Below are 27586 nucleotides of genomic sequence, written 5' to 3'. Positions count from 1 at the left end.
TTGTGACATATTACTGCAGAAAGATGCAGAAGCCATGTTAACAGTGTTGGTATTTCATGATACAACCAATTTCTGGAGACTCATGTGGGAGGGGGAATGCCCAAGTGCTGCAACATCAGCCGATAGCGGGTAATGCGTGGGAGAATTATTTCTCTGAGCTCTACCCTGCGGTGTGTATCGACAGAGTCGGTGCACTTGTGACACTGGGCCCATGCACTATTAGGGAGGCCTGGCCATTACTAGATATTGATTTGCAGGGTATTCAGGGTGCTCTAGGGAGGGCTAAGTCCTCAAGCGCTCCGGGTCTTGATGGGCTTTCCGCTGTAACTTTAAAATCAGCATTGTGTTTATGGGCTGAGGTGCTGTTACAGTTGTTTTCTAATGTGGTCGGGCAAGGTAGGTGTCCCGTAACCTGGAGGGAGGCCATTGTCATAGTCATCTTTAAAAAGGATGACAGGGCGAACCCGGGTAATTATCGCCCTAGGACCATTTTGGACGCCTCTTATAAGATCTTCTGCACCTTTGTGCTTCGAGCGCTAGAAAGATGGGCCTTACAGGCTAACAAGCTGGACTTAAATCAGTCCGAGTTCTGTAAAGGAACAAGCACAGCTCCGAACTGATTTGCATTACAGCTCCTGAAGAGTTAGGCTTTTGAAGCCAAGCGTACATTATATTTTTCTTTTTTGGATATATCCAAAGATTTCGACTGTGTGAATCGAAGCAGACTTTGGGGAATGCTTAGACTCTGGGGCTGTGCTGAGGCCTTGGTTCAGTTACTCAAACGTATGCATAAGGATGTAAGAATCAAGGTCAGGGTGGACAGGAACGTACATACTCTAGATGGATTGAGGTGGATCGATGCCTATGTCAAGGCTGTGTAGTAGTGCCCTTCCTGTTTAACCTACATATTTTTGGAATTAGGGCAGCCCTGGAAGGCACTGGTGTCAATCCTCTGAGGTTGGGACATATGAAAATACAATACTTCCTATACGCTAATGACCTTGTATTAGCTGATTACACTGCAATAGGCCTATAAGAATCTCTTGCCCAGACACAAGGTTTCTTTAGGGAACTTGAATTAGAGATTAATGTGCCAAAGTCAAAAATCTTGGTGATTAATCGTAGGAAGATTTTGTCAGGTAGACCAAATTTTGGTTGGTACATTGATAACAAAAAGTTAGAGGTGGTCACAGAATTCAGGTATCTTGCGGCACTGGTTAAATCAAATCGATCAGTTGTACTTGCTAACCATGCTCTGAAGTTAGATGCAGTTTCAGCCCTAGCACAACTATGAGTGCTGTACAGAAAATATGGCTGATTCTCACTTCTTCCAGCAATTAAAATGTATAACCAAGTTCTAGTTCCAAAATTATCTTATGGGGCGGAGGTACGGTAGGAGGGTTTGGAGAGGGATAAGATCGAGTCCACCATTTGGGAAAGCTTTTGTGTATTCCAGCAGGCACTCCTTTCCCGCCGCTTGGACCCATTTTGGGCACTACATCCTTGGCCACTAAGATATTTTGGAAAATAATTCTTCTTCTAAGATCAATTTTGTATCCACAAGTATCAACCCTATTTGTCCAACTGAATGCACTATATACCCAGAACAAATGTGTTGTGCATAAGGTCTGGGTAAACTCTGTATTGAATGCTGCTTCTGACAAAGCAATATTGTTGCACGAATTGGAGCATAAACCAGGCAAAGTTAAGAAATTACTATTTGAAAATGACTAGATTACCAACAGGGAAAAATTGTCTACCTAGAAGTTATTTGATCATTTTTCTTTGGATATCAAGTTGTTTAATTTTCCCCAGAAATACTTGATAAAACACGCATCAAGAGCTATTCGAAATTTCTGGCTGTGCATAAAATTAAATCTACTATCAACTAATGGTGTGATGTGTGCTCGGGCATCAGCTCCATATTCTGAACGCTATGTCGATGCTGTAGTACTAAATATGAGTCCTTGAAACATCTTGTTGTGGAATGTCTGGTTTTAGCTGCCCATCGAGATGACATTTTTAAACAATATTTTTGCACTTGCCCACTGTTAAACTGAGAGTCTTTTTGGTGGCAACTTTTAGTGACCCCCAATGATAGATTGTCAATTAATGTGATGCACTTTCTAAAAACACTCGAGACTTTGTATGAAATCTCTTTGTTCTAAGAAGGATTTTATGGAGAAACATGTATAATGTGATATGAGTTTTACGATTTTTATGAGTTTTGTGAAAACATATTTTATCGTGTCAAATGATTTGATGTGTATCTGTGTGTAAACTATATCACCCAATAAATAAAAATGTGTTTAAAAATGTAGTTCTAGGTTTATACTGTTCCATACATTTGTGTTACACTATTCAGAAAAGTATCCTAGTAACAGGGTTAGTTTACTATGTGATTTCTTAACTCAGTGTTACTGCATTACTGACCAGGTCTACTACCCTTGAATTACTGACTGTATTCAAAAAGTATATGTAACCTGGTTTTACTCCCCAAGAATAGCTGATTGCATTCTGAATGTGTTATAGGTGTACCTAACCTTGAACTGCTGACTGCTATTCCTGATAAGGTAATACTTTGGGTTGCATCCCTTAAGTATCTAGTTGTTTTGTTATAGTCACACTTATATATAATGTGATAGTACTTATTTACCCAAGATTCATCTTAGGCTACTTGTATTTAAATAAACCATTTATACAATACATAGGGCCTCATTACGACCCAGGCGGTAAGTTACCACCTGGGTCGTACCTTTACCACCATGGCGTAAACTATGTTTACGCCATGGTGGTTGGCGGACTTACCGCCCCATTCCGAGGTTGGCGGGGCGGTAAGTCCCCAATCCCCATTTACCCTTCCCCATTCCCATTTTTGCCCCATAGGGCATAATGGGAGTGGGGAAGGCGTTAATTACGCCACCGTAAATTACGGTGGCGTAATTAACATCAAGGTCCCTTAGCGCCATGGATTTTAACACCTGCTAAAAGCAGGTGTTAAAACCTCCATGGCGCTAAGGGACCTCGGAATCAGGCGGTAAGGGTCGGCGCTGTTTACGCCGCCGTAAACCCCTTACCGCCTGAGTCGTAATGAGGCCCATAGTGTTTCAGTGTTTGTTTGGACACTGTGTATGCTATAATTTCTTTTTACCAAGCTACAGCCCTCTCTCCCACCTAAGATAAGCCTGGCTGCTCTGTCTGCGCTACCCAATACTCAGGTGGTACAGCCTTATACAAAGAGTGGAGTTTTATACTGTCTCAGTTGTATAGTTTTGTGAAGCCCTTAGTTGGACTACAGAAAAACTGTCCTAACAGAGACACAAGAGCGTTAAGAAATGGAAGAAGCGCTGAGGCTAGCTGAGGAAGAGGTAATGTTGTTACAGCGGCAGAGAAATGAAGAGGGGGAAGAAGTGAATAGACAGGCAAAGGACATAGAGGAAAGAAGTTGGAGGCATGCACAAGTTCTTGTTAGGTTGGATAAATAGATTATCAATTAGTTCAATGTGGCCCTTGAGAACAGGAATGTTTTCATCGGCACAGGATTCGAGCAGGGAGGATGGGAGCCGGCACCCTATGGTAGTGCTGAGTATGTTTCTGTGCCTGTAGAAGTGTCAGGGGAAGGGGAAGGAATAACAGGAGTAGGGGACAAAGAGGAATGGGAATTGGATGTCGAGCAGAGTGTAGCAGCCCTCCCTCTGGCTCCAGTAGGAGCAACAGAGAGTACACCATGGACTCACCAGGGTACTCGTATGGCTGTACTAAATAGCAGGGGAAAGATGGGGGAAGCGCAATTAAAGGTGGGTGTAACTCACTTTCCATTTCTCCAGAAGGATCTGGAAAAGGCGTATTATGTCCCGTGGTCACACATGGACTGGACTAATTTGATGAAGATGCTCCCTTCATTCACTGCAGGGGTGGGAAAGTGGATTTAGGCAGTAAAGAAACATACTGCTGGTGTCATCTTGGGCACAGGGGGCATGAAAAGCTTATTCATGGCTCTAATGGGGCAGTGGTCAGATGAGATTTGGAGGGGAGCGGGGTATCCAGGAGTTCAGTTGGATTCAAATGCTCATGATGGAAACGTTTTTAATAATTGCAGAGCGTAGGCACGGGGGGCCCCTGCAGATTATGTATCCTGATATGCTGGATATAAATAATATTTTAGCTAAAACTATGAAGTTGGATGATGGTCCTTCTGCACACATCCAGTTAATTCAGGAGATGTGGAAGGCAGGGGCGGTAGAAGTGTAGGATAAGAATATGGCATTTTTTGTACCACATGCTAAAGAAGGTACTCCCCAAGGAAGTCCAGCACAATCTAGATAGTAGTAGTACCACAGACATTGCTCATCATTATAAATGCATTGTCTCATTGGAAGGAGGATTTGGAAAAGATGCTGGACCATTTATGGACCTGCAATCCTCATGATGCGGGGCTGCTAAAATTGAAACCTGGTGCAGCATTACCACGGGTTTAGCAGTACCCCATGTCTAGAGAGGCTGACAAAGGGATTTATGAGACCATTATGGCGTTGTTGGAGCAAGGCATAATACAATCTTCTGTGTCCCTATGTAACACGGTCATCTACCCTGTGAAGAATGTGAAGGGGTCCATTTGTAGGATGGTCTAGGATTTGCACCCCCTAAATAATATTGTTGCAGTGGATTTTCAGGTAGTACTGAATCCTGCCACCGTTTTCTGTAATGCCCCTACTGGATCAATCCACCACACAGTGATTGATTTGAAAAAATGCATTTTCTCGGGCCCCTTACACCCTGATTGTCAGTAGCTCACAGCATTTACCTATCGTGGTCAGAGATTTGAGCACACAAGGGTGCCCCAGGGGTACTTTGAATCTATGAGTGTTTTTAACAGGGTGCTTCCAATGGATTTGGGAAATGTACATGTGTCCAGTACAGTAACCCAGTACTTGGACTATTTGCTAGTCTGTAGCACTTCAGAAGATCAGTGTCGAGGAGATTCAATAACGGTCCTCACCTTACTTGCAGAGAAGGGCTACAAAGTGGACAAAGAAAAATTGCAGTACTACTAGACAGAGATAATATATTCGGCGCAAGTAATATCTCCTGCAGGAAGAAAGGTAATTGCCGTAGAGAGCCACTGCAGTTCAGAATACGCCTCAGCCAGTCACAATGAAATTAATGCAGCAGTTTTTAGGGCTCTGTAACTATTGTGGATGTTTGACAACTCTAGTTACTTGAGGCCCATACTGCAGAGACTTAAGGAAGTGCAGAAAGAGAAGGGTCCGTTAGAATGGTCTGAAGAAAGGGTGACTTGCTTCCAGGAATTTAAGTTTACAATCAGTAATGCTCCGGTCTTGGTGCCCCTTTTATTTGTTTTCTCATTCGAACGAGCAGGCAATGACAGCGGTCCTGACCCAGCAAATATCGATAGACGTCAAACCTTTAGCATATTATAGCAGCCTCCTAGACCCAGTGATGCAGGGACAGTTCCTTGGCGAGCAAGCTTTAGCAGCAGCAGCTTTTGCAAATCAAAAGTCTTCAACCATTACCATGGGTTGCCCGGTGACATTGAACGTGGAGCATGCAGTCTTTGCGATCTTGGAAAAATCCAAGTTGATTTTAACGACCCAGAGAGTTTCGGGGTACAAGGATACTTTAGCAAATGCATAGATACGTCCCGTGCAGTGTCACCTAATCAATCGTGCAACATTTGTAGCTGAGCCAGTGAAACCTGATGACAGTGTTCATGATTGTGCAACTTATGAGGAAGAAGAGGGAGAGAGGACGAATGTTAAAGAAGAGGTACTGTTTTTCGATAGGTCTTCAATAATTAATCAACTCACTGGTGTGAGACATAAGGGTGCAGCCGTTGTGGGCCTTGTGGATGGGGTATACCAGGTCAGATGGAAGAAACATTGTCTTCTCATTACTCCACGCAAGCGCGGGAACTAGTGGCACATAGAGAGGGGCTAGAAATGTGTAAGGCGAAGGCAGTCACTATTTATTCTGGAGTCAGGGCTCCATCCTCTCTCCAGTGATCTTCAATCTATAGGTGGAGCCGGTGCGAGCCCTCCTAGCCACACACAACATCCACATCCCCCAAAACACCAATGACAACCAGCAATACCTCAAGATCGACTCCATCAAGGACATCCATAGGCTCAAAACCTGCCTCTCGCTGATCCAGTCTTGGATGTCCAGTGCATACTTGTAGGTCAACCCCTCCACAACCAAATTCCTATTCCTCACCAACAACACTGAACACCGAGATATACAGACCGGCCTATCAACTATGTACTCTGAGGGCTTCACACCTGAGCTCACCCCCTGTGCCAAGTCCTTCGGTTGCCACATCGACAAAAACATCTCCTTCAAGGCACACATAGCTAAGAACACTCAGACAGCTTAGTTCCAGCTCTCCCACCTGTGGAAAGACAAGCCCTTCCTCCGTCCGGACAGCTTTAGATCCACCGTTCAAGCACTAGTCCTATCTCACCTTGATGGGGGCAATGCACTCCTCGAAGGCCTCCTGTCATCCTCTCTTGCACCCCCGAGAAGTGTCTTACATGCACCAGGATGCCTCATCAAGGGTCTACGCAAATATAACCACATCATCCCGGCCCTCATCAACCATCACTGGCTTCCACTGCATGTACGAATCACCTTCAAGTCTTGCTGAATCATCTATAACACCCTTAAATCACCAAGCAACCTTATGGGGAAACTCAGTACCTCCGGCGGACAGCACATCACCAGAAGCCAGGAAACGTGCAGACTTGAAATCCTCCGCTGCAAATAGGAAATGTCCAGAAAACAAGCCTTCTGTGTCTATGCCCCAAAACTATGAAACCTCCTCCCGGCAGCATCAGACTCGCCCCCACACTCCTACAATTCAGACATGAACTCAAGACTCATCTCTTCAAGGAATCTCACCGCCTCAAAACCTAGGCCATCACATAGGTCATCACATCCCCCCTCCCGGCACCTGACTTGCTACACACCACCTGTCCCTCTCCTCCCCATCACCCGGTACAGCTGTACACATCCTCTGAGTCACTCTGTATCCCACCTCCCACTGTATATCTGTTCTATTGTTACCTCTGAAAAGCGCTCCGTTATGCATCTCCGTTGTGAACCTGCCACCCACTAACACTTTATCTGGGGCTCCATTTCCCCCTGCGGCCCCTCCCACACTAGCTCCCTTCTCAACCACTGTGGTCCCGGCTCCCTTGCCGGCCTCGGTTCCTCTGCCCCCTTCTACTTCTGTCCCTCAGTCCCTCTTGACACTTATGGTAGGGCACTGTCCCCTGCTCCCCCGTACCCCGTAAGTCTTTCACAGATGGCAATCTTCTCCACATTGCCACGCTTAACACTTGCTCAGCTGTCAAACACTCCTCTGACATCTGCAACCTCCTTGAACTCTTAGATCTTGATATTCTTGCCCACACTGAAACTTGGTTCAAGGATAGCTCTCATGAGTTTTGACACACTTCTCCCAGAAGGCTACAAGATGCTCTCTCTGCCTAGATGAAACAGACCTGGTGGGGGAGTAGCATTGATATTCCCTGAGTGTATCCCTGTGTCTGTCATTCCCACTCAGGCCTACTCATCCTTTGAATGCCTGGTCTGCAGGCTCTCCCTCTCTCCTAGCTCTTCACTCTTGCTGGCCACCTTCTATCGGCCACCTGGTCAGCTCTCCCTCTACCTTTCAGAATTGGCTGAGCAGGACTCCTCTCTCCTTTCCTCCTCTTCTCAACTCCTCCTACTGGAAGATCTCGACATCCATCTCGACTCACCTGATTCCTCAAGACCTTTGCGCAACCTTTGTGACTCTCTCTCTCTCTCTCTCTCTTTCCATCTTACCATCTGGCCCAACGCACAGCGCTGGCCACACCTTAGATACTTTCTTCTCAACTGACATTCCACTATCTATTCCTCTCACTACTTCTCTTTCCTGGACAGATCATTCTCTCCTCTCTTCTCACTTGAAGCCCTCTTCTCCTCTGGCATTGGTAAGCCTGGCACAGCCTCTAATTTACAAGGTCATCCGACCCATGAAAAGAGTGTCAGTAGCTGCCTTTGTTTCTACCTACTCTTCTCCTTCTACTCCTGCGGTTGACACCCACCCTGACACAGCCCTCTCAAACTTTAACCTCTCTGTTGCCAACACTCTTGATATTCTTGCCCCTGTCATGAGGGTACGACTGAAGCCTACCTAAAAGTGCAACTCTTGGTACGATTCCGAACGGGCTGCCCTTAAATGCAAGCAGCTCAACAGAAATGGGATTCCTCGGTTGCACCCTCTGACAAACTGGCCTGCCGCCTCCTTCAAAGGCAGTATAGACTCTGCATCAACTCCAAAAAAAAGAGTCTTTATTCAAGCCTGCATCTCTGTGGCATCCAATAACACAGCCACACTTTTCAAAGTCTGCAAGGAACTAGCCGATCCTGCCGCAGCCTCCTCCACCATAACACCCACCCAGGCCCTTTGCTTGGCCCTGGCTGCACACTTCACCTCAAAAACACAGGATATCCTATCCTCTCTCTCTTTTCCTTACCGCCCCATGCACCAACATCTCTTGTGCCACCCTTGGCCACCCCCAGCCCTCCCCTTCTTCTCTCTTCCCTGTCACACCTGAGGAGGTCACTAGACATGTCCAGTCTATGAAAGCCTCCTCCAAACAGGTGGACCCCTATCCCTTCAATACCATCAAGGACAACATTGACTCTCTCGCCCCAGCCTTGGCCAACCTCTGCAACCTCTCTTTTGCCACTGGGGTTTTCCCAAATGCTCTCAAGCACTCCCTTGTGCACTCTCCCCTCAAAAAGCCTTCTGCTAACCCTTCCATCCTGGCAAACTATCGACTGATCTCTATCACTCATTTCCTAGGCAAACTCCTGGAGAAGTTGGCTATTTTTCAGCTCACACTGCATCTGTTGGTTGCTTCGATGACCACCCGTCTGGCATACAGAGGCACAGAAACTGCTCTTCTGAACACCCATGAAGATCTGCTCTCAAATCTTGATTCTAACTCTCCTTCTGTCCTCCTTCTACTCGACCTCTCCTCTGCCTTTGATACAGTGAACCACAAGACCCTGATCGCACGTCTCCGTGACATCCCGGCCATCACTGATCAGGCCCTGGCGTGGCTAACCTCCTTTCTCTCCGACCGCCCATCCCAGGTGGAATTGGGGTCCTTTCTCTATTATTGGCCCAGAACATGGCTGTCAGGTTCTCTTCTATACCCAGCGGCCCCCCACTTCTCGGGGCGTGGAAGGCCGCGTGGTTGGAGAAAACAAATCAAAACCTGGAGCTGCATCACTTTGTGTCCACACATAATCTGGGCCGTCCGCGTCTCTAGGAGTGTGAGTGGGGAAGATGTCCAATTAGGCTTTTGAAGAAGAGGAATCCCCTCAGAACGCGCCAGCTGATTAGATTGGACTATTTGCATATTCTTCACAATTAAATTGCCTTCTTCATTGCACACCATTTGGCTGAATGAATTATTCATGAACTTGGCTATTGGATCCACACATTACTAAATATTGAAGAAATGTTGTCTTTGTTTTACTAACCGCCCTATATATAGTGTGCAGGGGACGTGAGAATTCCAATCTTGGATCCTCTTCTCCTCTCTCCTTTCTCTCCCCTCTCACTCTCTCTACATGCAGTGTTCCCCAGGGGTCTTACTTATCCCCCTGGTTTTTCAATTGCTACATGGCCCACCTGGCCATTATGATAGCTACCTTAACCGCCAACTTTCAGTGTTACACAGATGACCCGCAGGTCTCCTTCAGGCTACCCTCGGCCTCTTCCTCTTCCTCACTCATACATGACTCTCTGTCCGCAATTCAGTTGCGGTGTGCTGCAAATGACCTATGCCTCAACGCCAGTAAGACAGAGATTGTCCTCATTGGGACTCCTGCTCCCACCTTCCCTCTTTCCCTCTTACCAGCATCCCTTGGCACTGCGCCGCCACCTACCAATGAGGCAAAAAATCTGGAGGTCATCTTCGACTCCACTCTCTCATTCTTATCTCACATTGCGGACAACTCCAAAAAGTCCCACTACCAGCTGCACCTTCTCAGAGGTATCCTACCTTTTCTCACTTTCCCAAAGAGGCTCACCGTCTCCAGAACCCGGGTCCTCTCTCGGCTGGACTAGTGCAACAGCCTCTTTCTCAACCTGCCCTCTTCTACCTTCCGTCCTCTTCAACTCATCCAGAACAGAACCACAAGACCTATCCTTGGCCTCAAGCCCAGGGACCGCATCTCTCTGGCGTTGAAATCCCTTCACTGGCCCACTGTGGCTGCAAGGATTAAATTCAAGACCCTTTGCATTGTCCGCAAGGCTTTCTGGAGCCTGGGCCCACTCTATCTGCAAAGCTCTCTTCCTAAATGCTCTCCATCCCGGGCACTCTGCTCGTCTTCCTCCAACTCTCTGTGGGTGAGCCGCTTCTCCAAGCAGAGACTTGGAGGGAGATCTTTATCCACTGCAGGTGCCTCCCTCTGGAACAGCCTCCCTGCCTCTCTCCGTCTTGAGCTGGATCTCCTTAAGTTCCGGAAACTCCTCAAGACATTCCTTTTCTCCTCCTTCTCTCTCTCCCTCTCCCCTGCTAACCACCTCTTTGTGCAAAATCGCTCTCTCTCCTCTACTACTGCTCAGTTTCGCTGACTACTACCTGGTGTACATTCAGAGCCTCGCAGGTCCCCAGCTTCCCGCCAGTCTCCTGCACTTGCCACAGCACTACTGCACTTCGTTTACCACCCATGAGAGTGTTATCTCTCTGCACCAAACCCATGTTCTGATGGCACTGGATACACTTTGTACCTTTTGCCCCCCTACGCACTTCCTGTTTCTGTTCGCCTGCATGATCTGAATGTACCACGCCTAGTAAAATCGTTTGTCTTGTCTTCCCCTCCCATGCGTGGTTGCGCTTTGAAACATTTGTATATATGTGCATAATAAATAAACAATCAATCAATCAATCTGCACTGTTGTATACTTCTGTAAAGCACTCTTATGTATCTGTATTGTTGTATACCTCTGTAAAGTGCTCTGTTGCTTCTGTATGGGAGTGAGGGGACCCCAGGCCCCCTTGCGCCATACACTCCTCAGTACAAGGCTTGGACCACGTGCCTCCGGTAGTGGGTTTGCCCCTTCCCCTTATGTAAAGTTAACCACGGTTGACTGCTACATAGATTGGACTACTGAGCAGGACACTGGGCATCCATCTTTTGTGCCCCCTTTCGACTCCATCTTGGGTAAACAGGCCTCACTGCGATAGTACAGCAATGCTCAGCTCCCCTTCCACCACAGCAGCCAAGGACAGACACACACACACACAAGGCGCGCAGGCAGCTGGCTGGCCCCCACCCTTGCACTCCCCCTGCGAAGGAAAGCTCTGCGCTCCCATTCTCACGCTGAAGCCGGAGAAAGTTGCAACAACCAATATGATACAGTTTTCTTCCTCTGAGATCACTGCTAGCATGAGAACCAGCATGTGAACCAGGATGAGCTAAGCACTTTCTGCTCGTTCGTCCCCATAAACGTGCAAGCCACCCACCCCCATTTAGAGCAATTTATTGCCATCCTGACCCTGCGCTCCCTGTAAGGTATTTCTTTCAAGTGCCAGACCCTCGCCTGTGCTGCGAAACCCACCCAACACACCCACTACTTACCTTAAGCATCTTAACACAATATATGTTTTTACTTATACTAATAGGTCTAAAGACTTAGGAGATATGTGAAACACAGCTTGATTCTTTTTACATGCACAATAAAGGTCAAGGCCTCCAATTAAAACCACGAATGACCCAATTGTACTGACAATAATTATTATGTGTGACTTGTGGAGAAATATGAAAAGTAACATAAAATGTTTAGATAATTTGTTATTTGGTGTTTTACGAATGCAACATATTAGCTTAGGTAGTGACCACAGTGACCGGACCCTGACCTGCGTGGAGCACAAGATATTTGTCGTCCGTCATCTTGTCAGCCACTCAGCCAACCAGAAGGAAGAGATGCCACCCACAACTACAGCACCACACCGCCTGGCCAATCGGGTCCATTTATTATTTTTTGTTAGAGTTACTTTAATTGATATATATACGAGTATGATGTAAATGTTGGGTAGGGTTTTTTTGGGTCATTTCCTAGCTGGAGAAATAAGCCATCCTTTGAACTCTTGCAGCGGGGTCTCAGTGCCTCCTTCCCCGACAGGGGTAGTGTTGGTTATTTTATTTTCTCTCACACGTAGTAAGCCGGGGAAAGGCACCTACATTTTTGGTGACCCCCGCAACGTGATTTAGAGAGGTACCTCGAGGCCGGCACCGCCCGGCAGCGAGATCCAGGACGCCCCCAGCAAAACCATCGCCTCCGCGGTTGACCAGACTGTGCACACCAAGAAGAAAGGGTCAAGGGTTCCCGATTGACGAATACCCGATCAAAAAGGCTGCTCGCCAAGGCAGGCCCGGCTTGGTTGGGGGACGGACCTGAGCGAGGTCCGGCCATGAGCGGCGACCCTCAGAGTACCTGACTGAACACGTGGAGTCCCGGTTGCAAAGACCCCAAAGGAAGATAAGGAGAAAATACGGGAAAAATGGAATTAGCAAACAAAGGGAAGGTAGTTAAGAATAGGGTCTGTGTGACGGTGAGGCTTTTCTGATCTATCCTTTATATGGCCATTAGGTGTTGTAAGAAATGAGAAGAAGAGAAGTGGTATCCTAGCCCCTACGGGGTAGAAGGCGGCGCCGCGTAGCTTTTGTCCCGACCAAGTGCAGAATAGAGATAAAGCGAAAATAGTAGGGGTCTCGTATATTGAGTAGACTCGGAGTAGTTTTAGAATATTCTTTTTCCGTGGAGGTAAGAAATCTTGAGACATAATAAAGGTGAAAGGGGTGGGGAGTGAATGTGAAATAGTAGATAGAATAGGGAAGAAGAAAAACCAGGGACAGTAACGGGAATAGGGAAAGAACAAACGCGCGCAGGCAGTGCATGTGTATGTTGCACGATTATATGTTTGTCGGTCTGCTTTGTGTATATGTCTTGTTGAACACGCCAAAGTATTTCAGTACAAGTAACTTGTGATTAATGAATAATAGGCAAAGAAATAAATTGTGAGAGGTGACCAGGTAACACCTCTCAGAAAGAACAGCTAATGTGACATACCATAATTGCGAGCATTGATAAAGAACGTATTTTCACATATTGTAACTGACATATCAAGTGAGAGGTGGGAAGGGACTCAAGGGTACCAGAACACACAAGAAAGGAAAAGAAGCATTACCATGGGGGGAGTAACGCCACTGGCACATATTTGCCAGCACCTTCCACTATATAGTGACAGGATACAGAAGTATCGCGATCAGTGGATCACTGAAATAAAAGGAGATGGGGTTATACCAATTTGGCCAGAATGAGGGTCATTCGACAAAAGAGTGTTGGACCTAGTATCAACACATTTGCTAGCACGATACAAAGGGAAACAGTTACAGAACCGGAGAGAAGTATTAGATTTATGGCGATTGTTCGAGGAAGTTACCTCCACGGCAGAGGTAGGTACAAGCCGAATGATAGAAAAGCAGAAAATACCTGAAGAAGTAAGCGGGACACCAAAAGGGGAGTGCTCAACAACTACAACCGAGAACGAAGTAACAAAAATCTATCCCTTAATGACCAGGCCAGCAGTAGGGTTCAGTGAGCCCCTGTATATACCACCCACCCCCACTGCTCAGTGCGGGGCAACAGCCCCTGAACTTCCACCAAATGACAAAGGAGGCCTGTACGGCCCACGAGTGCACCTCCTGTGGACATAGCACGTTTAACAGGCGATTTAAATCGCCAGCTAGCACACCACAAATGGAAATAAGACGGTTAGGAGCTCTATGTGACAAAGGGCAAATGCTGCCAGGGGGAGGGGAGGTACCCCCGCCGTCACTGGCAGATCTCACACTCCCGATAGGGGCAGTAAGCAATGCAACCCCAGCAGTCTCAGTATCAGGACAACCCATAGCATCACAAGGGACGTCATCCCAGCAAAGACAAGAACAAGAGTGGCAGTCAGGACAGTTCCTGTTCCAATTGAAAAACAAGCCAGTGAGAATTATACGGCCAGATGCACCGGAGAGTCAACAAAGTGGAGATCAGGGTGAAAGACAAGGAAGTGAACCCAAGGAAAACTGGGAGGATAATACCGAGCTAGAGTCAGAAATAGAAGAAGTATGGGATGATTTAGATGAATACGGAGAGGCAGCTGCCGCAGAAGGTTCCCCACTGCCAAACTGCTGTTACCCAGACACACTATCACCACCATTATGGCAAGGTATATTAAAACAACGAACAGGGAGGACAGGGAACATACTGGTAAGTAAAACGAAAAAAGGGAGAACGAGCAAAACAGGAAAGAAACAGAAACTACAAATGCCACTGATACATAAAGGAGCAGGTAGGCCAAACTATATTCCGTGGGCCCAAATGGACAAAAACAACCCGTTAAAACTCCTCCCCCCGCTGACGGGAGGAGCAGGTAAGTGGATACATGTATTTGAGAAGAACACAGCAGGCGTGCCGTTAGCTATAGGTGATGTGAAAAGCTTATTAGTATCAGCAATCGGGGACCAAGCAGACACAATCTGGGAAAGGGCAGGGTTCCCGGGAGTAACAATGAGCTGTGATCGCCACGATGGATCACCATTCAACAATGTTCGAGCACAAGTGTGGGATGCATTGCAGCGTTCATTTTCCAGACGTTCCTGACTTACATGCAGTGATGCAGTGCACGATGGAGGAGAGTGAGGATCCTGCGCAATTCATTTTGCGAGTGCAAGACTTATGGAGAAGTGAAACTGGTACGGCATGGAATCAATCAACAGCCTTATTTTATTTTATCATTAAAAAGGGGTTGCCGAAAGAGGTGCAGAAGGCCTTGGACAAAATTTCTGGGATCGAAGCCAAAGGGTGGCCTGAAATTCAGAGCATAATTGTACACCATTGGAGGAGGATCAAAGAGAAAGAAAAGGAGGTCACACAAAAGAGGCTGGCCGACGAAGCAAAATGAGTGCAATCAAAATTAGTGAAGGTCGCCACCATTACTGCCAGTGTAACCGCAGGCAGAGGAAACGAAGGAGAGGAAAACACGGGAGGAAGACCCGTTGGGATAGCAGCGCAGTGGGTTGGAGAGGACCAAGGACAATGGAACGGAGAGGAACAGCCATGCCAAGGATCACAGTGGCAGAACAGGCCGGCCCAAGGAAGAGGTGGGTACCGTGGGCAGAGGGGAGGATATGGAGGAATGGGAAACAGAGGGTATGGTGGGCAAGGACCAAGAGGAGGACAACAGGGGGTCATGTTGGAATCGTGGGAGGTGGGGACATTATTCACGAGATTGTAGAATGCGACCATCAGGGTATTTTCAGGGGCAGCAGCAGCCCATGAACAATGAACAGGGGTGGGGCTGCCCACACCCAGGTAGCCCTTGTGGAGCTCCAATGGGGAGAGGGGGACAACAAGATCAGTACTGCTATGACCCCCAAATGCAACAAAGACAGCCAGCCCCACAACAGCAGCAACAGCAGCAATAGCAGCAGCCACAACAGCAAAACGCACTACAGCCCATGGCAAGATAAAACTCAGTAGGGAAAATAAATAATAACCCTTTTACAGTGGCCGCAAACGGTGCCCCGTGGCGTAACGGTCGTAGGTGACAACGTTTTTTCAGTGCCAGGCCAGCAAAGATACCAAGACTAGGGCAGCCCACAGGGAGTACTTGCGTGTCCAGTCCTATCCACCACACAAAGTGCAAATATGGAACCACTAGTGGCGGCAGATATAGGAAACAAGCAGTTTATCTTTATGGTAGACTCTGGAGCAGAAAAATCATGTCTCACAGAAGGGCGGTTTCAGCTCTCGGGAAGAACTTTGGAGACGCAGGGGTTCTCTGGGGCTATTTTAAAAGTTCCTTATACAAAAGATCTTGATGTAACAGTAGGGGAAAAAAACAGTGCACGCACCCTTATTGTATTACGAAAACGCGCCAATCAATTTGATGGGACGAGACTTGCTCAGTAAGTTAAACATGACCATAGCCTTTACTGAAAAAGGGATAGTATGCTCGACGCCAGGGGTATGCCCCGTACGAGCACTCCTTATAATAAGCACGATTACAAAGGAAGTTGCAGTAAGAGGGATCCCCATTGACACGGACATGTTCGTCTATGGAATACAGGTATTAGCCCGAGTAGTGCCTGAAATAACGCAAAAAGAGTGGAGAATACCATCAGACTTCATATTCCGCCCAATCACACCAACAGATGTAGTGCCAGGCACAATTATATCTATAGACATTGAGGCAGTTCAAGTTTCCAACAAACGCATTGTGGTCATAGGCATGGACGCGCAGGGACGCGAGTGGAGAAGTGTGCTATGCATAGAGTCAAACATAATGCTAAAAGATATAACTGATGAAGAATTGTTTACCGATTACGAGGGGGATGGAGAAATAATAATGGAAATAAGCATACCATGTGACATTATGATCCAATACAGAGAAATACACAACCCACTCATGGCTAACATAAAGGCCCCACTGACAATATTTGAGGAAGACATGGCCAGGGTAGCACCTGAAATTTGGACTATAGGGCCCCACGATGTGGGATTGTTGCATGAGGTAACTCCCATAAAGATAAAACTGAAACCAGGTGCTCTCCCACCCAGAGTGAAACAATACCCAATATCCAAAGAAGCAGAGAAAGGTATTAGAGAAACAGTGAATGCACTCCTAAGTCAAGGTATCTTAGTGCCATCAACTTCCCCATGCAAAACAGCGATTTTTCCGATTAAAAAAGCGAACGGAGGAGCGTGGAGAATGGTCCATGACCTCCGCCCACTCAATGACATCATCCAAAAAGAGTTCCCACTAGTGCCTAACCCGGCATTAATATTGTGCAGTATACCAAAAGAGGCAACTTGCTTCACTGTCATTGATTTGAAAAATGCCTTTTTCTCTGTGCCACTCGCACCAGAGTCGCAGTACCTTACAGCCTTTACATTAGGAAACAGCGGATATGAAAACCGCAGACTCCCACAGGGGTATTGCGAGAGCCCAAGCATTTTTAACAGAGTACTACGAGAAGACATCAGCAACATAGATGTAGGGAGCACCATTATACAGTACATAGTCAATGTACTCGTCTGCAGCAAAACAGAAGAAGAGTGTAGAGAAGACTCAATAACATTGCTTAACGTATTGGTTGCCAAGGGATACAAGGTGGACAAAGGAAAGTTACAATACTGCCTTGCAGACGTTGTATATCTCGGCCAGCAAATATCTAAAGATGGAAAAAGAATACTACCAGACAGAGCTGCTGCCATTCGACACATTATCATACCAAAAACAGTGAAGGACATGCAGAAATTTCTTGGCATATGTAACTATTGCCGAGCGTGGATCCTCGATTATGCAGCATACACACGGCCAATGCTACAAGCACTGAAGGAAGCACAGAAGAACAGGGCCCCAAATGGACACATGAGACAATTGCCCAATTCCCCCGATTAAAAGACCTTATTGCAGACGCCCCAGTCCTTGCAAATCCAGATTATGAAAGGGAATTTTTCCTGTTTTCACACAGCAATGGATCATTGATGACAGCAGTATTGGCACAAAAGACATCGCTAGGGCACAAACCATTAGCGTACTACAGTGGAATATTAGACCCAGTAATGCAGGGACATTTCGCTTGCGAACAGGCCCTCGCTGCAGCGGCCTTCGCCATTGAGAAAAGTGCCACGATCGTAATGGGATGTTCAGTGACGCTATATGCGGAACACTCATTATTTGCTATCTTGGAAAGATCGAAATCTACTCTCGCAACACAGAGAGCATCTGCTTATGAAATAATAATATCAAGTCCAAATGCACACGTGGTCAGATGCAAGACAGTGAACCCAGCCACATTCATTACAGAGCCATGCACAACTGAAGATTTACAGGAACACGATTGTAGCACGTATGAGGGAGAGGGCGATGACATTCCCAAAGCAAGAGAAAAAGCCCTTACAGAAGGAGAAATCTATTTCATAAACGGGTCAGCATCCATAAACTCAGAGACAGGAGAGAAACATGTGGGGATGGCAGTAGTGCGCATGGAAGAAGACACATATGAAGTGATTGTTCAAAAGCGCCTCCCCTCACATTACTCTGCACAAGCAGCCAAACTGACTGCACTAATCAGCGTGTTACATACAGCCAAAGATTGTGCCGTAACAATATATTCAGACTCAGCTTACGCCACCACCACAGTTCATTCAGGGCTATCACGCTGGAGAAGGAGAGGGTTTAGAAGAGCAGACGGGTCCCCCGTACAACATGTCACATTGCTAAATGAACTAATAGAAGCTTTAGCAGAGCCATCAGTAGTGGCAGTGGTTAAATGCCAAGCCCATACCAATAACACAGACGCTGTCTCATTGGGGAACGCGGCAGCCAACACAGCAGCAAAGGAGGCCTCGTACTTCAATAAGACACCAACATCAGAGTATGTTGTAAAAACAGCCACAGCAGAACAACCAGCAGAAGCATACAGTAACACGCCCATAGCACAATTGATAGAACTCCAGAGAAGGGCCCCACCGGAAGAACAGTAGTTGTGGGGCAAACGAGGAGGTAAACAATCAGCCACAGATCTCATTTGGAGACAGGAAACAACAGGCAAGGTAGTGATGCCTGTAGAATTATTAGAAGTAGCGTTCCAACAACTGCATTTCCCAGCTCACGTTGCAAAACAACACATCGCCTCAGACATTCAGGAGGATTGGTTTGTTCCCAATCTGCACGAATATTTGTCTAAATTTGTGATTGAATATACTACATGCCAAACTTACAATTCAGGAATGACATTACAAACTCTGTGTGGCACTTTGCCACACCCTACAGGTCCATTCAGAGAACTACATATCGACTACGCCGATATGGGAGAAAGATGTAATGGAGCGAGATACTTGATTGTGGTAGTATGCCCTTTTTCGCAGTGGGTGGAAGCGGGCCCCCATCCGAATGCAAAATGTGCTGCCAAGTTCCTTGTGCGAGAAGTATTCTCGCGGTGTGGAATCTGTGACGTGATCCGTTCAGACAACGGCACGTACTTTGTGAATGATCTCTTCAAAGAAGTAACCTCCCTTCTGGGGGTGAAACATAAACTATGCTCGATTTATCATCCAATGGCCAATGGAGTTGTGGAGAGGATCAACGGGCTGCTCAAAAGCAATTTATCTAAATTATGCAGCACGTTGAAAAAAAATTGGGTATATTGTCTGCCCCTAGCACTGTTCCAATCAGAAATCAACCATGCAAGGATCACCATTTGAGCCCGCACAAAATCGTGACGGGGAGAAGAATGCACACGCCGCTCTCTCCTGTTAGGAAGGCGTCTGATGCACACAGGGCTGCCACAGTGCTGGGGGAAGAGTTTAAGGAATACCTAGCACAGCTAACACGCGCAGTACGCAGCATAGCAAAACAAATTGCTCCGCCATTTACTGAAGATGTAGCAACAGACACCTCCATGCCGGCAGCAGATAGCCCGGAAGGGCCTTTAATGCCAGGGGAACACATCTATGTTAGAAGTTTTGTAAGAAGGTGGAATTCACCAAGATTTCATGGTCCATACACAGTGGTGTACAGCACCCCAACTGCAGTTAAAGTGAAGGGACTGAAATACTGGGTGCACCTCTCGGACGTGAGAAGGGCGCGTGGTGTCGAACTCCCCCAAAATGAAACAGACTGTGTAGATGGCACCACTAACACAGTTTGACACGATGAAAACTGCAACTAAGACAGGGAAAGAATAGTGAAAAAGCAAAATGTTTTTTTTTAATATATATTCTGTCTCTCTCTCTCTCTCTCTTTTCTTTTATCTTTTAAAATCTCATATGAATAGTGTTATTTTTTCTATTCTTCTTCATTGTTTTTATGATAAATGGAAAAAAAATTGTTAAATGCCTAATTGAACAAAAAGATGAAAAAGAATGAACAATTGCAAATATATTTCTTTACATGATGACTTAACGAATTTGTCTCGCCCACATAGGTTCAACATGAGCCAATGCAATGAAACGGCTGAGCAGGCTGAAATGTTAGATAGAAATAGGGATGCCACTAGGGCCAGTAGATTGAGCAATGTAGAATGCATTATAAAATATGCTGCCATATTATTTGCAATAATGATGTTTTATTTTATTTGGTATAACGTTGTTTTATTTGTGGCAAATGAAATGAACAAAGGGGGGAGCGGGGCTAATATGACAAAACCAGGGTCTAAACTAATATGGACTGGAGTAACGACCATTTTGAAGGACACTTATAACGTTGAATCGAATAGTATAAATACAACGTCACCCTATGAACAATTGCATGCAAACAAAACTGTTATTCCATTGTTGAGTAATACTATGGCCAAGGAAATAGAGCTTGGATGGAATGTAAATGACGATTACTATTGGTTGACTAACTCCAGAAATACAAGCATGCACACACACACGGCACCAGAAACCACTACTGAATACACACATGTCACCATGAACAACATTGATGATGCATGGTCCAGAATATTCCCGCTGCAATATCAACGAGTTGGTACCCAATTAAAAAACAGAAGAAGGAGGAGAAAAATGGGGCGGGGAAAAAGCAGATATGATATTTATCACAATCTGGGGTTAGATGAAATAGAGGACCCCCGACACCCTGACCAATCAAATAAATGGTATTCAGACATGAGCGCCGCAGCGAAGCAAGCAAGTAATGAAAGTTGCTACGTGTGCTCACTTATTCCTCATGCAACTGGAACCCCAAAAATGTTAGTTCCACAGAAAGTACCCTTGTCTGAGGCCCAATGTTTGATTCATCTGATGTTGTGTAGAATAAAAAAGACATTTCAGGCACACACAGTCGCCATGGAAAAATTCGAAAAAGAACAAACATGTACCAGCAGACGACAAGGAGTAATCTGCCTCCAAGAGCCATTTTTCATCATAAAAGGGACAAGGTATGCAGACGACAAGTGGCATAATGAAACGATTAAATGCAAAGCTGAGGGGCTTTGAGGGCTGCCAGACGAAACATACGAGTGGGCAAAAGACACGTGCATCCCCTTCTGGTCACAGCATATCACCAAGCTGACATGGGTCACATCCCTGGAGAGACCCATAAAGATTCAAAGGGAAATACCGCACAAACTTTGCTTCCATGGAGAAGGGAAGGTGAATATGGTAACCGCACAGCAGTGCAATAAGACTTTAATAAGACCAGATATGAAAAAAGGCACTGCTGCATTAATGGACATATACTGGATCTGTGGCAAACGAGCTTACCTGCATCTCCCAGCATCCTGGAGGGGCACTTGTGCCCTAGCCACACTTCACTCAGCACTAATGGTGATACCAGAGAGCCACGTTCAGTTTACAGCAAGGCCTTCGGCTGACAGTTCGACAGCAGGGCAATCGGCTGAAACATCGACAGCGCCCGATGAGACAATCACGGAGCCCCCAGCATACGAACTATTGTCAGAAGAAACATTGAGAACCAAGTTGTCACGCAGCAAAAGATCCAATTATATTTCGTCCAAATCGTCAGAACTCCTTGCTGAAATCCTGCAGCAGTACAAGCTTTTCTCATCTGCAGAGACATTTTTTGCATCATTTCTAGCACCAGGCGTTCAAGCAAGGACAAACGCGAAATGGCTGCAGATAACACGCTGGGAGCTCATCCAGCTGGCTAACGACACTGAAGAAGGATTCAACATCATAAAAATAGAGCTCTGTGCACTGCGCCTGATGACGATGCAAAACAGATATGTCTTAGATCTTATTACGGCGATGGACGGCGGTGTTTGCAAAAAAATTGGGGGGGCGTGTTGCACGTTCGTACCAACTTCAGATGCTGATAACGGGACACTGTCACACGTGATAACAGCAGTGCATAATTTAGGAGAAAGAATGGGAACAGAAGGTGGAGCAGACAACAACACGTTGTTCGACAATCTGTTCAGCTGGATACCATCATGGGTGAACATAGCAGCAAAGATACTCATTCCCATTATTGTCTTTCTTCTCCTAATATTCTGTGTGTGCCAACTGGGACTAAGATGCTGTGAAAATAATATGCCTAATTCAGCGATGATGATGGTAACAGTGGGCCGACAGACAACGGTGGCTACCATGATAGATGACCAAGTACAAACTGGAGAATACACCACACTGCAGTATAGAATGACTGCCATCTATAGCCAGTATGGGGACGTGGTCGATAGTCTACATCACACTACCATTAAAGAACCAAAGAACTTGCTGTGGTATAATGAGGTTTGGATAGATTTAGATGGGGATGGTGGGATATACTTAATGGCCACCCCAGAAGAATATGCAAGAAGAGGTAACAGCTTAAGAAGTGTGTGCAAAGCATGGATGCCAATAAAGGGTACACCCACTTGGGATGAGGCTGTGGCTGAAGCTGAGCGCTACTGAAGGGAGAACGGAAAGAACGAGATAAGTAGTTTGTTACTTTAGATGTAACGAAAGGGGGGAATGTATGGGAGTGAGGGGTCCCCAGGCCCCCTCGCGCCGAACACTACTCAGTATAAGGCTTGGACCACGCGCCTCCGGTAGTGGGATTGCCCCTTGCCCTTATGTAAAGTTAACCACGGTTGACTGCTACATAGATGGGGTTACTGAGCAGGACACGGGGCATCCATCTTTTGTGCCCCCTTTCAACTCCATCTTGGGTAAACAGGCCTCACTGCAAGAGTACAGCAATGCTCAGCTCCCCTTCCACCGCAGCAGCCAAGGACAGAGACACACACACACAAGGCGCGCAGGCAGCTTGCTGGCCCCCACCCTTGCACTCCCCCTGCGAAGGAAAGCTCTGCGCTCCCTTTCTCACGCTGAAGCCGGAGAAAGTTGCAACAACCAACATGATACAGTTTTCTTCCTCTGAGATCACTGCTACAATGAGAACCAGCATGTGAACTAGGATGAGCTAAGCACTTTCTGCTCGTTCGTCCCCATAAACGTGCAAGCCACCCACCCCCATTGAGAGCAATTTATTGCCATCCTGACCCTGCGCTCCCTGTAAGGTATTTCTTTCAAGTGGCAGACCCTCGCCTGTGCTGCGAAACCCACCCAGCACACCCACTACTAACCTTAAGCATCTTACCACAATATATGTTTTTACTTATTCTAATAGGTCTAAAGACTTAGGAGATATGTGAAACACAGCTTGATTCTTTTTACATGCACAATAAAGGTCAAGGTCTCCAATTAAAACCACGAATGACCCAATTGTACTGACAATAATTATTATGTGTGACTTGTGTAGAAATATGAAAAGTAACATAAAATGTTTAGATAATTTGTTATTTAGTGTTTTACGAATGCAACATATTAGCTTAGGTAGTGACCACAGTGACCAGACCCTGACCTGCGTGGAGCACAAGATATTTGACATCCGTCATCTCATCAGCCGCTCAGCCAACCAGAAGAAAGAGATGCCTGTCAGGAATAAGGGCAAGCATGTGTACACTGGGCTCAGAGGGCTAAAACACTGAAAAAGTCCAACAAAACTACAATTCCCAGCAGTACTTGGGAGGCTGGGTAGTTTACTGCCGTGCGCGCGTGGGGCCAGCTGATCATGATTGCTAACGGTTTATGAGCGGCCCACGCCGCGCGGCAGGTGTGGCTTATTTTGTTTGGAGGTCGAAGCTGCGTCGGTCGGAGCAGCATTCGGAGAAGTCAGGAGCCGCCCGCTATGAAATTGGCAGGAACACGGAGGCGGCGGGCGTGAGCACTTTGCAGCGGGGAGAGGAGTGATCTTCACGGCTGCTACGGGCAACAGCATTCAACGTCCGGGAAGGCTCAGGAGCTTCCCGGACACAAGATAAGTGCGGAAAGGGTTTATTGGTCATTAATGAAATGCACATGTGATTACGAGCATGCTCATAGAAGTACCCAGCGTTGAGAGACTGTGCCCATTTTTCTGTTCTGCTGCAAGGAAGCATTCGACAAATCTTTATGTTCTACACGTTTAATTATTGTCGTGCTTGTTGTACTTGTTAGTTGCTATAAGTGTTGCATATACCAGCCCAGGGGGCCATGTGTCATGTCTTCATCTTGGGAGTATTCCCATCGTATGTTTCATCTGCTAATCATGCTTTGTTTGTTTCATGTCAATGACATACAGTGTGTGAGATACATGTATTAAGATGTTCTCAAGGTAAGGGTTATCAGGTAACAGGCAGTAATACCACATATGAAATCAAGTAATCAGAGTATTGCAGAGTATGATGTTATAAGTATTACTAAGTGTAGGATTTTTCCCTGTACTTTCCCCAGTCCTATCCAAAGTAGGTTTTCCTCTACCCTCTATCCGGTGTTCCTAAAACCCCTCACCCTGTCCACCACCTCTCCCTAACCCTCTTCCCCCCACTGGCTGCCATGTGGTGTCCTGTCTATATATATATATCAGGTACCTGTGCCAACCACGGTGGGAGGGTTGACTTCATTCGGCTTCTGTGGTTCGGGGGAGAGTGTCGACCTCTCCTCCTATTATTGTGTATTGTGACATAATAAGCCACCCCCATATTGGGATACTCAAACCACCCAAGCCAAATGGAAGCGACTCCTCCGCCTTTGGCCGATGTGCTAAAGGCCCTACAAGATATGCAGTTAGAATTAGCTCAGACAAGACAAGAAGCTGATAATTTGAAGACTCAAGTTCAAAGTTTGGTTGCTCAGAGAACTCCTTTGGAGGGGGTAGGTGCAATGGGAGTTGCCTCTTCTAGTCAGAATTCCACGGTAATTGTCCACCCTCCCAGTAGTGTCCCCTTGGCAGCCCCCGAGCGTTTTTCGGGGGATCCCAGAAAGTACATGATGTTCCTTACACAGTGTAGATTACATTTCCTGTGTAAACCTACGGCCTTCGAGACTATTCAAGCTAGAACGGCTTTTGTCATTTCCTATTTAACCGGGGATGCTGCAGCATGGGCAATGCCCTTGGTACAAAAGGATGATCCCCTATTATATAACTGGGATGGGTTTTTGACGGAATTTGGCCGGCTATTCGATCGCCGAGAGGTATCTCTAGCTCAGGATAAGGAATTGTTGGGATTAAAACAAGGAGTGCGGGACCTAGTAACGTATGTAACTCAGTTTAACAGGCTAGTCATAGAGACAGACTGGCCAACAGCCAAACAAACAGTATTGTTTTACCAAGGATTACGGGAGAAATTAAAAGATGCCATTGCACAAGTGGAGCCTCAACCGAGCACATGTACTGCTATGATAGATTTAGCGCTGAGGTTGGATCATCGCATGAATGAAAGGAAAGGTGATAAAAAGAGACCGGAAGTAGCACCTTTTGTACGACTAGACAGAAGTAGAGGAGGAAGGGCAAGTGAAGCAGAACCAATGCAGATTGGAAGTGTCAGAGGGCCATTATCGGCGGCAGAAAAGGAACAACGTAGGTCCAATAAGTTGTGTTTGTATTGTGGGCAAGCAGGGCATTTTATACGAACATGTCCCAATACTCCTCAGAAGAGTGGTGAAAAGAGTTCAAAGGAGGCGGGAAAAGAATTGGGCCGGCCTTGAGGGGAACACAGGTGTCAGGCCCATTAGAAGTAAGATTCCCCAGGTGGATTGCAAACACGGTGGGTGGGACAACTTCCCATTTTTACATTCTTGTTACATTATGTTTTGCTTTGACGAAACAGGAGGTTATGGCGATGGTGGACTCAGGGGCCACAGGTAACTTTGTAGACATATCACTGGCTACTCAGTTAGGGTTACCTGTAGTTGACAAGCAGCAGGTAGAAGGAGTCCAGTCGGTAGATGGTTCAACATTAATATCAGGTCCCATACGACAACAGACTGAGGAATTGGAAATGATTTGTGAAGGAGGTCATCAAGAACTAATTACCTTTGACCTAATAGCAGCCCCGCAATTTGGGTTGATTCTGGGAATGCCATGGTTAAGATTACATAACCCGCAAATTGATTGGGTACTACGGACAGTAAGGTTTGATGAACAACGGTGTCAAGAACACCTGCTTGAAACAGGCCCCACAGCATTGTTAATTGAGAAGGTAGTAGGGCCCCAAGTGGTGGGAGCAGTGGAAAAAGGAATTCCCTCACAGTACATGGAATTTGCAAAAGTGTTTGACAAAAGAGTGGCGGAGCAGTTGCCTCCTCATAGGACCTATGATTGTGTTATTGAACTAGAAGAAGGGGCGAAATTACCTTGTAGTAGAATATATGCCCTTACAGAGAAGGAAAATGAACACTTACGAGAGTATCTTGATGAAATGTTGTCTAAAGGATTTATTAGGCACTCTACTTCTCCAGTTTCTTCTCCATTATTTTTTGTCCCTAAAAAGGAAGGGACGCTACGCACATGCATAGACTATCGGCATTAAACAAGGTGACCATCAAGAATCGATTCCCTTTACCTTTGATTTCGGTTCTATTGGACCAAGTAAAGAATGCAAAGATTTATACCAAATTGGATTTAAGGGGAGCCTATCATTTGATACGGGTAAAGGAGGGAGATGAGTGGAAGACGGCATTCAGAACAAAGTTTGGATTATTTGAGTATCTTGTCATGCCGTTTGGTTTGTGTAATGCCCCTGCTGCTTTTCAGTTTTTTATGCAAGAAGTATTGCATGAGTTTATTGATCTCTTTGTAATTGTGTACATTGATGATATATTGATTTATTCAGATTCCCCAGAACAACATGTAAAACATGTAACAGCAGTGTTGAAAAGGTTACAAGAATATCAATTATGTGTGAAATCAGAGAAATGCGCATTTCATGTAAGTCAGGTGGAATTTCTGGGTTTTATATTGACAAACACCGGGATTGTGATGGACCCAAGGAAGGTGCAAGCAGTAGTGAATTGGCCTTCTCCACAATGTATAAAAGATATACAATCCTTCTTGGGGTTTGCTAATTTCTACAGACGTTTTATTGGCAATTTCTCCAAGATCGTTAGTCCAATTACACAACTACTAAAAAAGGCAGTGAGATTTACATGGAGTGTGGAGGCAGAGCAAGCATTTCAACAACTAAAAACAGCGTTTACTACCGCTCCTGTGTTAAGGCATCCTAAACTAGAGAGAGCCTTTCAGGTGGAAACTGATGCTAGTAATGTGGCAGTAGGAGCTATTCTATCACAGAAGGATGAAGAGGGAATTTTGCATCCTGTGGCTTTTTTTTCTAAGAAATTGTCAGGGTGTGAACAAAACTATTCTATTACGGATAAAGAATTATTGGCCATTCGATTAGCATTTGTGGAATGGAGACATTATTTGATGGGTGCAAGACATCAGGTGGTGGTGGTAACAGACCACAAAAACTTGCAATACTTCACAACAGCACAATCGCTAAGCCCTAGGCAACTACGTTGGTCTCAATATTTTAATGAATTTGACTTTGTGGTTACATTCAGACCAGGTAGTAAGAATGGAAAAGCGGATGCTTTGTCTAGACAACAAAATGTGGATAATTCAGTAGGGGAAATTAAAACTGTTATTTCACCTGAAAGAATTGT

General features: G+C 46.0%; 1 protein-coding gene across 1 annotated transcript in view; it reads right to left on the bottom strand.

Moving 5' to 3' along the window:
- Positions 1 to 27586, bottom strand: part of LOC138493377 (uncharacterized) — a 340393-nt gene that overhangs the window by 79339 nt on the left and 233468 nt on the right. The gene's annotated exons all lie outside the window — the stretch shown is intronic.

This window comes from Ambystoma mexicanum, chromosome 10 (assembly GCF_040938575.1).
Source record: "Ambystoma mexicanum isolate Mex_15411 chromosome 10, UKY_AmexF1_1, whole genome shotgun sequence".
In the NCBI taxonomy this organism is placed as follows: domain Eukaryota; kingdom Metazoa; phylum Chordata; class Amphibia; order Caudata; family Ambystomatidae; genus Ambystoma; species Ambystoma mexicanum.
The sequence above is the reverse complement of the archived record's forward strand: the minus strand, read 5'-3'. Positions and strand labels throughout refer to the sequence as shown.